Source organism: Phaenicophaeus curvirostris, chromosome 1 (genome assembly GCF_032191515.1).
Source record: "Phaenicophaeus curvirostris isolate KB17595 chromosome 1, BPBGC_Pcur_1.0, whole genome shotgun sequence".
Taxonomy (NCBI): domain Eukaryota; kingdom Metazoa; phylum Chordata; class Aves; order Cuculiformes; family Cuculidae; genus Phaenicophaeus; species Phaenicophaeus curvirostris.
The window spans coordinates 186094979-186109021 of NC_091392.1; the positions used below are offsets into that span (position 1 = coordinate 186094979).

Sequence of the window (14043 nt, forward strand, 5' to 3'; positions counted from 1 at the left end):
GTTTTACAGTGTTTGAAAATGTGGTAAGATTATCTCATTTTAGTGTTTGCCTCCATGTTACTAAGAGGCTAAAAATCTGCATCTCTAGAAATGAAGAGTTGAAGATGAAAAATAGTTGAAGATAAAAATATAGAATCATAGAATAGTTTGGGTTGGAAAGGACCTTAAAGATCACCCAGTTCCAACCCTCCTGGCATGGGCTGCCCAAAGCCCCATCCAACAACCTGGGCCAGTGTCTCACCACCCTCACCGTGAAGAAATTCTTCCTTTTATCAAGCCTAAATCTGCCCCTCTCCAGTTTATACCCATTCCATCACCTTTATTGATTTTAGACTGTTCTTTTATTTCTAATAATAAATTATACAGAAATATGAGAAAGCAGCAGCATGCAGGAGGTAAGCAAATGCACTGCAGGTACTCGTGTTTGCCTGAAGGGGAATATGCTGTGATCAATTAATGCTGTGTAAACCTTTTGATGTAAGATATCACTGTACCCTTTCCTGTAACTGCAGCATTTTGTGGTAAAAATGTAAAATTTGTAGTGGTCTAGACACTCAGATTATTTTTACGGGACAAGTTTGGTGTCTCTTTAATTAGACTTGTGCACTATGGTACCTGATTTCATCCTTTTTCTCTTTACATATTTAGGCCCTAATCCTGCCACTGGGTTTGTTCGTTAGCCATGGGGCCTGACGGAGTTCATGGGACTCTGGATGACTGCAAGTTTCAACTCTGAAGATCCGATTGTAGGCCTGAACCTAAATTTTTGTTTTATTCTGCTGTCTATTTGCTTCTAATTCATGAAAGTCATCGTACCAAACAGTGTTGTCTTTGAGTCTCAGGCACATTTACCTTAATAGCATCCAGACACCGTGTGCTTGGGATGTTGTCAGACATCGTTAAAATATTTCTGTTGTCATGTGCTAAAAACTCATGATTGCTGTCGTTATTGTGTTGTACTTTTACATTCAGTGGCTTCCTACCTAAAACGGAGGAAATCATCATCTGTGTTCTCAGTCATTGTGGTATTTCTCTTAACTCATATTTTGAAGTCAGAGTAACTGTTGGAGCTCTATTCAAGTAATTTTTAAGATGTTGGTAGATTTGGTTTTTATTTGTTGGAGACAAAATGCATCTATTTTATTTTATTTTCCAATATGCTATTTTCTCAGTAGCCTCCTATTACTGAGAGCTTTCAATGTGATGATACACTGTGGTGTAGACCAATAAAATAAGTAGGAAAAGGCATTAACTTTTACTAGCTCTCCTGTTGCTTTTCTATTTCTGTGGCTGTGGTTATATGCCATACTATATAGCTTAGAGTGAGGATATTTTATTTTTGTGAACCAGAGAATTTCTTTTGTTTACACTGAGTGCTGTTCTCTGTCCTATTCCATAGGACCATGTGGCAGTTTCACTGAGTACTAAAGTTAAATAGCCCTGATTGAAGCTGGAAAGGACTTTGCAAAATCACATTAAAAATAGAGTTTGAGAGGGGAAAGTGGATATGTTCATTCTCTGTGCACATTAGTATTTATATATTACATAGAATTTTTAAGGTAAGAATGTAGCAATACAGAATAATTAATGGATTAAAAGATCCAAAACTTTCCCTATACATAAAGAATAAGAAATAGCTTCATTTTTCTTCCTTTGTAGATTTACTAAGATGATATCTAAGAGCTTCACAGTATTTGATTAATTTTTTGTGTATTGCCAGAACAGGAGAGAAACATCATTGTCCTGTTTGACCAAGACAAAAAACAGGCCACTCATTCAGTCAGTAGTAAAGTCGATGTTATTAATTGGGTTCTCCTGCCTTTTAACCTTGAGCCTCCAGCTCAATTTCTCCCTCAAAAGCCAAAGCTTCCATTATAATCAGCTGCCCAAGGTGTTTCTGTTTGGATGCCCAGAAAATGAGGAAGACAAGGTTGGTGGCCATCTGCCAAGGCGCTTGGTCTGACTTGCTCCTCATTCACAGAAGCCGATGGTGAAGGCAGAGGCAGAACTGAGTGTTCCTGTGTGACGTTCAACTGCCTTAACCACATGCCCATCGCACTCTTCCTGCAGTTCTGTCCTGTTCTCTGCACAACTTGTAAAGCAAACACGTATACTAACCTATAAATAATTTAATTTGATAGACAACCCTGATTCATTTCCTGAGCAGCATGTCCTGCACATTCAGGGTGGCCGCGGTCCTGTGGAAAAGTTTAGCAGAGTGGATGAGGCCAAACATTAAGGTTATTAAGGATTTAAACTTTGCAGTGAAATGCATTCTTTTTAATGTAGCTTATTATAGCTAGAGCTTAAAGTATTTTTAACAAGGAGCATGAAAAAAAAGTAATGTTTTTAGATCCGTTTGTAACCGTTTCCCTGTCTAACGCATGAACACAACTGCACAGCTTGGTGAGGTACAGAATCAGCTGGCAGGAGGAGGCTGGCCACCTCTAGGAAGGACGGGAAGGAAGAAGGCTGGGTGGTAAACACCATGGGCATAACCCATTTGCTTTTGAGTCTCGGGGACTACATGTGGAGTATTTACCCTAGCTCTGGTTCTCTCTTCACTATTCCCAGCCTGACCAGCTCCTCCAGAATTTCTCAGTGCAATAAATGCCGGGGGTTTGCAGTGTGTTGCTATAATCTGCCAAAAGTGTAAATAAAGAAATGGAAATTAAGGGTGCATTTTTCTCCTATCTGTTTTTCTGTCGGCAAATAAGAGGACACAGTCCACAAGTCTCCTGTTTTTCTCCCAGGTGAATTTCAGGGCAATCCATGTCATCCTTAATCTTAAAGACAGGTAGCAAAAACTTTTATAACACAAAATACTGCTCTCAGCTTGGTCCTTTTATCTTCTTCGCAGTTAAAACCTAGTGGCCTATTGTGTTTGTGAGCTACCAAGGATGGTGAGTAGACTCCAGTGCCAGCACAGTGGGGCTGAGAATTACAAGGTTATCTCTTTATCCTTTATTTTAGACTTGATTAGGATGATAGAGGAGGGTGGTTCAGAGAAATCTTGCCAGACCATGGGCTAGGTTTAAGTTTTTCTTAGTGTTCTACCTTATCCAAGGATGACAGTTGAGATTTGGTGACCAGGCTAGTGATTTGCTAGGAGGAACACAAAGCAACCTCATGCTTTGCTTTTGCATATTTCTCTGTGGGTTATGCAGTCTTTTTCCATGCGTAATGCAGCAAATTCAGATGTTTGAGAAGAGTGCCAGAGGTAGTACTGATGTATATGAATAGTTAGGAAAATTTTGATCAAGCTGTTCACTGAAATTCATAAAAATCAAAATCTTTGCAGAAGTACATCAGTTCCACTGGCATTTTGTTGTAAAGAAAAAACCCAAAACTCTGCCTTTAAACCTTAAGAAAAAAAAAACAACAACAAACAATCAAGGATGACTTTTCAAAGTTTCGCAGCTATAGAGAAATTGTAGGAGCAGGAACAATCAGTCTTGACAGGGTGGAATCACCTTAAGCCTGTATCTCTGCTCAACACTTTGTATCATGAAACCATGGCCTGAAACTGTTGCCTGTCACATCAGATAATATTATCATTGATTTATTATGTTACTTCATCTTATGCGGTGTTTGTAACTTTTTGGCAGTGATTGTTTTTCTCCTCTGGTTTTGGGTTGGAAGCTTTTGTTTGTTTTGGGGGTTTGGAGGGGTTTTGTGTTTTTTGGTTTGTTGGGGTTTTTTTATCAGCACCTAACATGAGGGAGCCTCGATCCATGATTTGGCTTCCAGGTAGTAGGATAATACAAGTAGTAATCATGCCTACTGCTAAAAATTTTCTACCTTATTTCCATTTGCATTTGTTTGCCTTCAGCTTCCAGTCGTTGATTCTTGTTATGCTTTTCTACGACGGATTAAAGAGCTCTTTAGTGCTCACTATTTTCTCCCCAGGAAGGTACTATTACCCTGTAATCAAGTTACTTCTCAATCTTTTTTCTTTCATTTTATTAAAAAAAAAACCTAAACAGATTGAGCTTTTTCTGGTTCTCATTTTTCACACTCTTAGAAGATTTTTTGGCTCTTTTCTATCCCTTCACTAATTTTTCTATTAAAAAAGAAACATTAAACTGTATTTTACCACTCACATATACACAGAAGTAAAATTACTTCGCTGGTTACTCCTGTGTTAGTATGGTCAGATACTGACATGTTTGCAAGGTCAGATAAAATAAACAACTATTTAATATGACTTCAACACATCTGAGTATGTAATTGTTACAGGACAGGAAAGGACGTATCATTTTAATAACATTTAAAAGCTTCGTAAACTTCAAAAGGGCTATCAAATCAGCAAGTCTGGGTGTGCAGGAGGGGTTTCAAAAGTATGCTTGTGTTGAGGCTTTTAAGGAGATAGAAGTGAAATAAAAATAATATTCTTAATTGTAAAGCAACAATAATAAGTCAAAACTTGAAGTGTTGCAGATAACATGGTAAAACATATATGCTGGAATTTTGTATTATTGAATGCAAAACCGTTGTTAGTAACACACTTTGCAGGCCACTGGAAACAGAGGCTGTGAATGGATGTGACTATATGCGTCTCTTGCATCCATTTAACTCCAGAAGTAGCCCCCTGCTTATATTTGTAAACCTCAGAGCAGTTATGTGTTCTGTTATACTGCAACAGAAGAAATAATATAGTAGCTGTCACCATGAAGTTATATAAGAATTCAAACGATCAAAATCCACGGCTTCAAACAGGCTCTTGAAAATTTTACTGCTTCAGTATTTCTTACCAAAGGAGTGGCCACTCGTTTTGATTTTTATCCATATTTTCGGACAAGGTTGAGTTGAATTTACCCTAAGGAGACTACTCAGGTGCCTGCCCGGTCTAAGCATGTCGGGCTTCCCAGTGACTTCTATGCATATCACGCATATTAGCACCTGCATTGAATCCATGCTCCGAGATCCACGCTTATCCCTCATGGGAACAATCAGATTTCATTAAATTGAGCTACAGACTGTTTAAACTCTCAGCGCTGCAGATTAATTTAATGCAAGTTTGTCTAATGTTGTGTCTTAGACAAATTTGAGGTCACCACATTGACTTTCTGTCTGAACTGTCTTACTTTTTGACTTTGAAAACACGGTACAACTTTCTTTTGTGGCATCATTGCGTCAGTGAAACTTGGGCCGTATTCAATAAGGGACTTAATTTGTTTCAGCAAAATGAAAGTCTATGAAAATATGCTAAATGAGGGAAAATAGTGTAAAAGACTTAAAACCTTCTAAAGCTCCTGAAAAAGGAGGAAAGGTGAATAGGGACAGTTTAGAAAGCCAAATGGCCTCTAGTTAAGAAAGTACTAATCTAAATAGATTTAGACTGCAAGAGTGTGTTAATGGAAAAGTTAATACTAAGTTTTTGGTAGTACAGGGTGACTTAGGGTAGAAGTTGTCTGTCTGTGATGATGATTCCACGGAGGAAAGATGTTGCTGGAAAGAAGAGAGAAGTGGGCATTCCCTTGACTGCCCTTTGTTATCACAAGTGTAGTTGATAGAAAGAATGTCATTTCTTACATCCTAGGTTGCCTCAATTTCTTCTCCTGAATCTCCCAAGTCCTGGAATAGAGCCCTTAAATAAAGGGAGATGACGGCACTGGGAAAGAAGCTGGTAGAAGAAGTGGGATGATTATGATAGAAGCTGGAGACAGTCTCTGTAAGAATACTAGCATGCCTTCATTTCTCTGAATGGCTATTTAAGAGATGATCCTTCTTCCTGAACCAGTAATAAATTGGGATGGCTGCATATAATGGTAGGTGTTTGAGCAATACAGCACACACTGGAGGATAATACATACTGGATAATCATTGTGGGGGTGGAGGGAGTGGGGTGGTGGCTAGAAAATTACTTTCCCATTGAATAATCCAACTGATGAATATTTGGTGAGCAGGTACAGCTGCCACGGGACATTTTCCAGCTTATCTTTGCAAAGGAGTATGGGAAGAAGGAGAGAAAGGGAACAGAAAGGAGAGAGATGGAGAAAGGATAACAGCTTTTCAAGGCTTCTTCTGTGCTTCCAGGATATGTTCTTTGCCTTCCTTAAGTGATTCACTCTAATAGCAAGTAGTACTTGTAATCTTCCTTGAGCACCATATCTCACTAGGAAGTTAGCAAGTTAATGATATAGCTGAATATGTGGACAATTCCCAAATGAATGCGAAGCACTGCGTTGTCTACCATTGCGTTATCAAGGCTGAGACAGACACTGCTCAGTGAGAACCATATACACTTGGCTGTATTCAGCAAAAGAGCAAGACCATCCTGTCAAACTATGCAAGTTCCTTTTTGAAGCTATAAGCTAATGGTTATTTCCTTCAGCAGTTATTTCCTGTAACTGCTTCTATGTAATGTAGACATTGTGGTAGATCCTGGATAGTTACCAGATAGAGTGGTGTGTGCTGCATCCCCTGTTTCTTCAAAAATCAGCATCCCATAAATTCACTTGTTTTCCCTATTTTGTGGAGATACTGTGCAAGGATTTCTAATATCAGGGTCTGTGCTGGTGTGAAGGTGTTTTCTACATATTCAGAAGCAAATGTTTTAGCCTGTGTTACAGATATGGAGAGAGTCCTAGATAAAGGCTCAGAGTACAGGTCAGTGATGTTTGTATATTGTATGTTTTCAGAAAACCTATAGATAATGGAATAGTATCTCTGTCCCAGCACTATACCTGGCCCAAGGAATCTTTCCAATTTAACATGTAAAACTGAGGGCTACCTAAAGGAGTCCTGCATGTGAGGGAACATGTTAAATCTTCTGGGCTGTATAAAAAAGAAAGGAAGGGAATCTCAGATATTTTTCATCAGCTTAGGCCTGGTTGGATTCTGCCCGTTCAGGTGTAGAAGTCCAATGGTGGTGTCAGCATCAGGAGCTTACCTGCATCTAGACTGGAGTGAGAGAGGCTGGGTACTAATACCTTTAGAGGACAGGGTCTGTGAAGGTGGACAGCAGCATTTTGGGTTTACTAGAAGAAACTGATAGATCTTATCTTGGTAGTGGATGTGAATGTTCAGTCACAGAAGTAGTCCGGAGATTTTAGGGAGGAATTGAGTATTTGATGCAATGTTTCCAGAAAGCTGGAGAGATAAGTAGATGTTGCACTGCATGTTGTACTCTCAGCAAAGCAAACATCTCAATAGGTCAGTGATTTCAGAAATAGTGCAGTGCTGGAAGAACATTTCTTGAACTCCTTTTTGCTGTTGAAGCTGAAGACAGTTCCCATCTGTCTGAAATTCTGCATGGGGAGTTTCACAGAGGCATTGAAAGAAGTTATGTACTTACACATAAGGAATAATGCACTAAAGGAATCGCATGTCATAAAACTAAGAAGTTCCATTACCGTTATCATGAAATGGTTACTTTCTGTACAGTATATTCACTGTGAAAAGAAATGTTCAGCGTGTGCTGATCATCAGAAGTTCATATTGATGTATCTGCATCAGTTTTGTCCACTTCATGAGCTGCATGGTGTGGGTATACGCTTTTGCTACAGAAATGTGTTTTCTTGTATACTTGACTTAATTCCTAAAAAAAAGCATACAAATAGTCATTTTTTTCTATGGAGAAAAGCACTGTGTAAGTACTGACCCTAATTTAAGAACCTATTGGCTCTAGAAATGATGGGCTTGTCTGCAGGGTTCACATGTCAACAGAAACTAGCTGTTCTGCATATGAAGTCTAGCAAGGGAATTATCACAGTAGCAGCGGTGCCATCACTGCTCTCTGCCCGCTTCTCCCAGGCCACTTCCTTTAGTCATCTGAGGTTACTTTGTCTGCTACTTCTCCTCAGTTACCACTTATTCGCACATCTTGACTAGCCAGCCGTTCATCCACAGTGAAAGGACAAAAGGCCTCCTGAAATCCTGTTCTCTAGATAACACTCACTAATAAAAGAAAAACCAGCAGTATATGCAGATTACTTGATGCAGTCCGAGCAAATCCAGCTGGAAAGGTAAGGCAAAGCATATTCCATGCATTGCTACTATTTGCAGCCATGTTAAGTCCCATTTCTTTGAATTGAATCTTTCTCGTCCAGAAATGATTTTAAGAAAATATTTGAAGTATATCCTGAAGATTTCAAATAAGACTCCGGAAGAAAATACCAGTTGTAAGTCTGTGTCTAATGAGCAACTGAGAATGGTGTTCATCTGGGCTGCAGGTAGGCTGGCACTGTAGCCTCGGGTAATGTGGCCAGTGCTTTTTCCAAATGCACTGTGAACAACCTACCTGCTGTACGGCTGGAAGTGTTTGAAAACAACAGTGACAATCTAAATCACCAGCAGCTCCATCGTAAGTACGTCTGCCCAGGTGCCCTGTCAGTGCAGACATTTTGCTCTCGTTTTGAGCTGCACACATAACATTTTTGTCCAGAAAGGCTTTCAGGTCTCTTTAGAACTAGCCTAACGGTAGCTTTGGATTTCACTAACAAGCTAGTTTCTATTGTGCCATTTCCCCTGTAATCTCTTAATTTTGACCTGAAGAAAAGTTGATGTCATTCCTTGGGAGGGAGGATGGAGTGAGAAAATTCAGAGGCCTGGTGATGGCAGAGAATCTCTTTATTGTCCAAGCACGCTGTGAAATTTTCTGCCTTCCAGCCAAAACCACGTGGGAGAAAGCAGTGTCCTTCACAGAAAGCAAAATTTGCAAGAGAAGGTGGTGGCATGGAACAGCAGCCTTATTGCCCCAGGGAAGTTGTGCTGCCCTGCATCCTGTGTCTTGTGGAATCGATGCAAGTTCCTTTTCTCACCTCTGTCAGCAACCACAGCAGGCACTTTCTAAGGTCTGTCTCTCTCTATATATACAGTGACTTCCTCGAAAATTCTGCTGGAGGAGTCTCACCAAGGTGTTTCACAAAGTTATTTTGGGAGCTGAGGAGAATGAGATTCCCACCCTGCATCTGTCTTGATCAGGCTTCACTGCCAGTGAAGTCTGTGCTTCCTGGGTTTCTCCATCCTTGTTAGTCTTTGCTAGAAGTCTTCAATTGTGAGCTACATGGGAGATGATCTGAAGAGAGAGATAGATTAAAAAAAATAAAATACAACTTTGTTTTCATCATTCAGTTGGAACTTTTCTGATCTTACTCAGCAATACATTGTTTAAAAGAACAGTTCCGTCTTTGAAGAGGCTTTTCTCCATTATCTCTAAAGAAAACAGAAACCAAAAGGATGTTTTTAAAGAGGTTGAGAATATATAGCTGGTGTTTCCATACAAGTTCAGCTTACCTCGTGTGGAGAAGTTGAACCAAAAGGCTCCTTACAAACATTTCTGTGAGTTATCAAGTAAGAACCTATAAAGGATATCATAAACATTGAAGTGTTTGAAAACACATACGTAGTAGAAATCGTAGTCTTACTCTTGCTTTGCAATATCACATCTAATCCAACTGACTTTTCCCAAAGTATACTCTAGTTTGCAAAACACCAAAATTACTAAACAGGGGTTTTGAAACTTCCTGTGCTGCTACATACTTGGGTTTTTTTTCTGGAGCAGTCACACCGAGCTGTTATGACCCGAATATTCTGTGGGAAAGGCCTCAGTGTGTGAAGTCAAAGGTGTCCGGTGTTTACCAAGTGATCTCAGTGTCTGCACTTGTCATGTAGAGTGTAATTTAAAACAGATTTGGACTTCAATAAGGTTTGCAGAAGAAGGCGTGTTTGTAAAGTATCGGAAGGGATGTGGCACAGCGTGAACAAGAGAAGAAACATATACTGCTTCCTTAAAAAATGCTACTGTCGGCAAAGTATGAGTAAATTCTTTTTATTTCTGTCATCAAGGGCTGTAGAAGAGACACACTGGAATATGGAAACCTGGCCAGGCTTTAGCATGTAACCAGCAGAGGTGAAGGAAAACCTTTACAGGAATATGTCGCGTAATCAGAAACACCTCATCGCTCACCTTTTACTAAATTGTTGGCTCTAGACAACAGCTAGGAATAAATACCTTCTTTTTCCTTCCTTTCAGGTCTGATTTTCATGGAAGAAACTTTAAAGAAGCTCCCTGTGTGCAAAGCTATCAGCTCCTGCACAACTAGGCCACATAAATGCTTGTACGCTTTAGAGTTTTTCTCTGCTCCATATTCTGTGTAAAGGTTTAAATTCTAAAACACAAAGCAGCCACAAAAATCTCCTCTTTCCTTGAGACAGAATCATTAGCATTTGTTACCGTTCATGTATTTTCCCATTGTTTCAGATAGAAGAATCGCTGTCGTATGTCCATCAGCACTTTGTCACAAACGAGGGTCATGAGTTAGAAAAGTCTTTGACTTCCATAAAGCACCCCATCTTGCCAAATGAGGTACTTAATGCCTTCTTTGCCTCAGTCTTTAGTCGTAAGGAGGGTCGTTCCGTCTGTGTACAAACCCAGGAGCTAGAGGAGCACAATGAGGCTCCCATGATCCAAGAGGAGGTGGTCAGAGACTTGCTAGCCCGACTGGACAGTCACAAGTCTATGGGGCCGGACGGGATTCACCCTAGGGTACTGAAGGAGCTGGCGGATGTGATGGCCAAACCCCTTTCCATCATCTTCCAACAGTCCTGGAAGACTGGGGAAGTCCCACTGGACTGGAGGCTGGCTGATGTTGTGCCCATCTACAAGAAGGGTCGCAGGGAGGACCCAGGAAACTACAGGCCTGTCAGTCTGACCTCAGTGCCAGGGAAAGTCATGGAACAGGTGATCTTGAGTGCTATCATGAAGCACATGCAAGAGAACCGGGTGATCAGGCCCAGTCAACATGGGTTCACAAAAGGCAGGTCTTGCCAGACTAACCTGATCGCCTTCTATGACAAAGTGACCCGGCTACTGGATGAGGGAAAGGCTGTGGATGTGGTCTTCCTGGACTTCAGCAAAGCCTTTGACACAGTTTCTCACAGCGTTCTGCTTGAGAAACTGTCAGCCTCTGGGCTGGACAGGCGCACACTCTCCTGGGTGGAAAACTGGTTGGATGGCCGGGCCCAGAGAGTGGTGGGAAATGGTGTGAAATCCAGCTGGAGGCCAGTGACAAGTGGGGTTCCCCAGGGCTCAGAGCTGGGTCCAGCCCTGTTCAATGTCTTCATCAATGATCTGGATGAAGGCATCGAGTGCACCCTGAGCAAGTTTGCGGACGACACTAAGCTGGGTGGAAGTGTCGATCTGCTGGAGGGTCGGGAGGCTCTGCAAAGGGATCTGAACAGGCTGGACCGCTGGGCAGAGTCCAATGGCATGAGGTTTAACAAGGCCAAATGCCGGGTCCTGCACTTGGGGCACAACAACCCTATGCAGTGCTACAGACTGGGAGAAGTCTGTCTAGAAAGCTGCCTGGAGGAGAGGGACCTGGGGGTGTTGGTTGACAGCCGACTGAATATGAGCCAGCAGTGTGCCCAGGTGGCCAAGAAGGCCAATGGCATCTTGGCTTGTATCAGAAACGGCGTGGCCAGCAGGTCCAGGGAGGTTATCCTCCCTCTGTACTCGGCACTGGTGAGACCGCTCCTCGAATCCTGTGTTCAGTTCTGGGCCCCTCACCACAAGAAGGATGTTGAGGCTCTGGAGAGAGTCCAGAGAAGAGCAACAAAGCTGGTGAAAGGGCTGGAGAACAGGCCTTATGAGGAGCGGCTGAGAGAGCTGGGGTTGTTTAGCCTGGAGAAGAGGAGGCTGAGGGGTGACCTCATTGCTCTCTACAACTACCTGAAAGGACGTTGTAGAGAGGAGGGTGCTGGCCTCTTCTCCCAAGTGACAGGGGACAGGACAAGAGGGAATGGCCTCAAGCTCCGCCAGGGGAGGTTTAGGCTAGACGTTAGGAAAAAATTCTTTACAGAAAGGGTCATTGGGCACTGGAACAGGCTGCCCAGGGAGGTGGTTGAGTCACCTTCCCTGGAGGTGTTTAAGGCACGGGTGGACGAGGTGCTGAGGGATATGGTTTAGTGTTTGGTAGGAACGGTTGGACTCGGTGATCCGGTGGGTCTCTTCCAACCTGGTTATTCTGTGATTCTGTGATATGATTTATAATCATGATAGAAGACTTGGTGTATGTTTGCCTTCTCACTGGCAATACCTTGCACCAGTTTGAGGAGGGGAAATGTTAGGAGGCAACAATCATAACCAAGCAGTGGCAGCTGGCTTGGGCATTGGATCCAGAACAGAAATTACTTGACTCTGGATTAACTAAGGGGATCAGATCAGTACTAATATAAATATTCTCTCAGCAGATGTGTAAAAATGTATGTGATTTATGGGGCTTGTTCCTCAGCCGCAAGGGGACCAGTTAACTTAGGAATACACTTAGGAGAGAATGGTGTTTTCTTGGATGGGAGAATCACCAGAAGACAAAGGTAGAAAGTGCAAATGACAGTATAAGCTCCTTGAATGATGAAGTTGCCCTGCTACATATTCAGTTGCTTATTGCGAGGCGATTTTCGTCTTGTCAGGCTGAACAGCTCTTAGCTTAACGTGTCTTAACCTGTGCTGCCAGCTTCCTAATAGGACCTGTTATACCCTATATAAAACCCATACACTATTTCCATGGGACTTACAAGTATGGTGTGCAACATTGTATTGAAAGAGGGAAGCCAGTGAGGGAAAACTCTGCGATTTTTGTTTCACTTTGTCCAGTATCAGAACTGTCATTGTGACACAGAGACCAGTCAGCAATGGACCAAGCTCTGGACCAAGACTGAGTGTAGAAAGAGTCGCTGCACTGCATCCACTATGATAACTCCTTCTAGCAGATAAGCACCCCGGTGGCCTCTGCTACAGATTCATTTGAGACTTGCTTTTGTTGCAACAGTGTATATAACGTTTTAGAAATACCACCCCACTTGAATAAGGAAGAGCGAGCACTAAGAATTGTCTGAGGATCATCAAACAGTCATTCTGCAGCAAAGCCAGCCTCTTGCAACCTCTTATGTGGATTGATTCCTGGAGACGAACCGTGCAAAGTGACCATCTTCACGAGATTTTATCACAACTCTTCTACTGAGACAATTAAAGTCATTCAATCCACATAACATGGATGCAAGCAAATAGCGAATTGAGCCATCCCAGCATAAACTAGCTGCTACTAGTATAAATTGTACTTGGCACTGACTGCACCTTGAATACTGTGTTCAAAAGGATGTTGAGGCTCTGGAGCGAGTCCAGAGAAGAGCAACGAAGCTGGTGAAGGGGCTGGAGAACAAGTCTTATGAGGAGCAGTAGAAGGAGCTGGGGTTGTTTACCCTGGAGAAGAGGAGGCTGAGGGGAGACCTTATTGCTCTCTACAACTACCTGAAAGGAGGTTGTGGAAAGGAGGGAGCTGGCCTCTTCTTCCAAGTGTCAGGGGACAGGACAAGGGGGAATGTCAGGTAGCTGCTGCATCTAGAAGAGATGGGATACTGGAAGCACTAACAAAACCCTCCAGCAGATACTCAGTGAAATGCAGGCAATTGCTGCAGACCTCCTGTCCTCCTAAACTGATCAACAGTCCAAGGCGATAAGTTTAACCCTGGGGATTTCCTCAGCTGCCTTCCCCATTCCACATTCCTGAGGAGATGGTTAAGTAAATGCCCAGTATAAGTGAAGCAGAAGGTTTGTGCGACCGGTCCAAGTTGCAGTTTAGTTGCTTCTTAATTTTTACCTGGCCAAAATTTTCACTTTTGAAGGGAAAAATATGCTTTATTTCCCTTTCTTTTTACAAAGTCTATTTGTACCTCATTGCACGATCCAACTACCTGAAAGGAGGTATGGAGAGGAGGGAGCTGGGCTCTTCTCCCAAGTGACAGGGGACAGGACAAGAGGGAATGGCCTCAAGCTCCGCCAGGGGAGGTTCAGGCTGAAAATTAGGAAAAAAATTTTCATGGAAAGGGTCACTGGGCACTGGAACAGGCTGCGCAGGGTGGGGGTTGAGACACCTTCCCTGGAGGGGTTTAAGAGCCCGGTGGACGAGGTGCTGAGGGACATGGTTTAGTGATTGATGGGAATGGTTGGACCTGATGATCTGGTGGGTCTCTTCCCACCTGGTGATTCTATGATTCTATGAAATAAGGACATGGACAGCACAATTGTACCTGTGAAAA

General features: G+C 42.3%; 1 protein-coding gene and 1 long non-coding RNA gene across 3 annotated transcripts in view; one reads left to right on the forward strand and one right to left on the reverse strand.

The window, feature by feature from the left end:
• The window catches only part of LOC138735265 (uncharacterized), a 39295-nt gene extending 26262 nt beyond the window's left edge, over positions 1-13033 (forward strand). The window contains exons 3-4 of one of the 2 annotated variants that reach the window (XR_011339697.1): positions 5543-5674; positions 12777-13033. This is a non-coding gene — a long non-coding RNA (uncharacterized lncRNA). Of the gene's footprint in view, positions 1-5542; positions 5675-9979; positions 10306-12776 lie in introns of those variants that run through there. The other variant, XR_011339696.1, reaches the window with a different exon arrangement.
• MTUS2 (microtubule associated scaffold protein 2) overlaps positions 1-14043 on the reverse strand; it is a 738607-nt gene that overhangs the window by 37941 nt on the left and 686623 nt on the right. The window lies entirely within an intron of this gene.